Here is a 3,730-nt window from a genome sequence, read left to right on the forward strand (position 1 = left end):
GAGGCCCACCTCCTCAGGGCCGCACCCCCCGGGCACGTTTCCGGTTTCTCAGCCACTCGGGGCGCGTTTCCGGCTCCTCAGCCACTCCGCGTGCGTGCGGCCTGACCATTGCCTGCGCGGCGACCTTCCGTTCTTCTTAGTCGCACCGCCCACTCTCTGCGCGTGCGCACCCGGGGAGTGGGCGGGCTTCGAGAAGCTCCGCCCACAGCATTGTAGCGCTGGTGGGCCTCAAGCCAATCCAATCGAGCGCCGAGTAATCGACCCGCCGTTGCTAGGGGGCCAAAATTGATGCACTTGGTAGAGGTTCATTCTGAACTCCAAGGTTCTCCGGACTCTTTTCGGTCCTAATGGCATGTCCTCAAGTAGGGAAGCATGACTCCACATAGCACAGTGTGAAATACAGGATTAGGCCAGACGGTGGTGTGGCCCAGGAGTAATTGGGTTTCTATTCTGAAACTCTTGTACCCTATGTGAAGTTTCTCTGCTTCCATGCCATAAATGATGGTGCTAGGATTTGTGCAGGTTTCCTTCTCCCCTCTTTGCCTTTCCATCCCTACCTCATGGGCAGTGCTAAGAATGCCACACCAACTGCTTGGTAGCCAACTATTTACATTATGTTTATTCATGTGGGTGGGTGGGTGGATGTGCACGCTGTCACTAGAGCAAACATACATGTGAAGGTTGGAGAGCAACTTACAAGAATCCATAGAGAAAGTAAGAAAGGCAGTGGCGCCTTTAATCCCAGCACTCCCGAGGCAGAGGCAGGCAGATCTCTGTGAGTTCAAGGCCAGCCTGGGCTACAGAGGGAGATCCAGGACAGCCAAGGCTACACAAAGACACCCTGTCTTGAAAAAAAAAAAAAAACAAGCAAAAAATTGATGAGTTTTGTCATATGTAAAAATACCTTAGAAAGTCAAAAGTTGGGCATGGTAGTGCACATCAGTAATACCATACTTAGGAATGCTGAGGCAGGAGGATCAGAAGTTCAAGGTCATTCTGGTTTACACAATAAGTTCTAGGCAAGCCTGGGCCACAAAAGATTCCAGGAAGTTGTAGCCCAGCATGTAAAGATACTTTCTATATAGGCATCATGACCTGAGTTCGATCCCTGGAACTCACTCAAAGGTGAAAGGAGAGAATCAGCTCTACAACGCTGGCCTCTGACCACCACACGTGTGTCCTGGCACACGTGCCCACACATATCATACGCCCACACAATATTTTCTTTCGATTTTTGAAGAGCCTCCATGATGGCTCAGCAAAGCCTGATTAGTATATTTTCAGTTCCCAGAACCCCTCATGGTGGATGGAGAGAACCAATCATAAGTTGTGCTCCGATCTCCACATGCATGGCATGACACATGTGCATATACACACATGTGTGCTCATGCACACACATACACACACTCACACATACACACAGACAAACAAACTAATGGGCTAGAGAGACTGTTCAGCGGTTACGGGTATATACCGCTCTTACAGAGGACACAATTAGGTTGCCAGCACCCATGTCCAGTGGCTCACAACCTCCTGTAATTTCATCTCCAGGGAACCTGATGCCCTCTTTCTGGACACAGCAGACACCTACGTATATGCACATACCCACACACTAACAAACACGTACAAATATTTTTTAATTTACCTTAGATTTATTAATTTTTATTTTAAGTATATGAGTATTTTGCTTGCATGTATGTCTGTATGGTATGCATCCTAGAACTGAAATTGTGGATGGTTGTGAACTCCCATGTGAGTGCCGGGAGCTGAACCCAGGTGCTCTGCAAAAATAAGTGTGCTTAACTGCTGAGTCATCTCTCCAGCCCCAATTTTAAAAAATATTTTAAATAATAAATGCAAAAAAAATCTTTTTTTTCAGTATTTCCAGGCAGGGTTTCTCTTTGTAGCCCTGGCTTGTCCTGGAACTCACTCTGTAGACCAGGCTGGCCTTAAACTCACAGAGATCCACCTGCCTCTGCCTACTGAGTGCTGGAATTAAAGGCATGTACCACCACGGACCAGCAAAAATCGTTTTTAAAATATCACTTCATGGGGCTGGCAAGATGATTTAGTGGATAAAGGCGCTTGCCACCAAGTATGACAACTTTTACACACATGTATGCATGCTCACACACATACAAATATGTAAATTTTTAATATTTTATTTATTGTGTATACAGTGTTCTGTCTGCACGTACGCCTGCACTCCAAAGGAGGACACCAGATCTCATTATAGATGATTGTGAGCCACCATATGGTTACTGGGAATTGAACTCAGGGCCTCTTGAAGAACAGTCAGTGCTCTTAACCTCTGAGCTATCTCTCCAGTCCCACAAATAAATAAATTTAATGAAATATTTTTGAGACAATGTCTCACTATGTATAACTCTGACTGGCCTGGAACTCATTATGCAGACCAGGCTGGCCTGAAACTCACCAAGATCCACCAATCTCTGCCTTGGGAGTACTTGGATTAAAGGCATGCACCACCATGCCCAGCCAATAAAAATGTTTTTTTAATTGCTCTCAAATTGAAGAATTCTCATTCCATTTCCTAGACTAAGTTTTGCTGAGTGTACTTTCTTGTTGTACCCATAACTATAATTATGAATTGTTTGGTTTTCTATTTTCCCCGAAGTGACTTTAGGAACAAGTTACCTGAAGAGGGAAGACCGGCCCTGTGTGTGGATAGCACGTACCACGGACTAGAGTCTTAGACTGAACCAAAAAGGGGAAAGGAGAGAGACAGGACGTGCCAGCATTCACTCTGCCTCCTGACGCTAGATGCAGTGTGACCATTGATCCCGTCACTCTGCCTCCCGTCACAGCCAAAAGAAACCCCTCTTTTCTTAAGCTGTTTGTTGCAGGTATTTATTTGGTTGTGGTGGTGAGAAAAGTAATACATATGCTTTGCTCTTTCGTACAGGATTGAGCATGCTTCCTCAGCAGCAGCGGTGGTAGCAACAGTAGAGGCAGGTTTGTCCTCCCTCTCCTCTTCTCCATACTGAGGATTCAACCAAAGCTTTCTGCACGTGAGGCAAGTGGACCCTCTACCACTGAGCTGCATTGCTAGCCCTTGGTTTCTGAGACAGAGTCTCACTGTGTAGCCTAGACCAGCCCTGAATTTGATCTCCATCTGCCTCACCATCCCCAGGGCTGGGATGACAGTGGTGTGCCACCATACTTAGCACCCAAATAGCTTTCCTGATGAATTTTAGAATCAGCCATTTATGGTTCAAGCCTGGAATGCCCTTTTCTTACTCATACCAAGGTGCCATACAGGTAAACAGGGGCCTTAAAAAACTTGTGCCGAGCAGTAGTGGCACACACCTTTAATCCCAGCACTCGGGAGGCAGAGCCAGGCGGATCTCTGTGAGTTCGAGCCCTGCCTGGTCTACAGAGTGAGATCTAGGATAGGCACCAAAAGTACACAACGAAACCCTGTCTCGAAAAACAAACAAACAAAAAAAACAAAAAACAAAACAAAACAAAACTTGTGGTAAGGGGTTTCCTTAAATAACAGAATAAAGACAAAATCAGCAGAAAATGACTAATATATTTACTGCATTAAAACTTTCCATTACTGGGGATTGGAGAGATGGTTCAGTTGTTAAAAAAATAAAACAAAACAAACAAAAAAAAAAAACACTTGCCGCTCTTGCAGAGGACCCAGGTTCAGTTCTCAGTGCACACATCAGGCAACATACAGCCTCCTGTAACTTCAGCTCCA

This window comes from Peromyscus californicus, unplaced genomic scaffold (assembly GCF_007827085.1).
Source record: "Peromyscus californicus insignis strain IS unplaced genomic scaffold, ASM782708v3 Scaffold_24__1_contigs__length_46423439, whole genome shotgun sequence".
Taxonomy (NCBI): domain Eukaryota; kingdom Metazoa; phylum Chordata; class Mammalia; order Rodentia; family Cricetidae; genus Peromyscus; species Peromyscus californicus.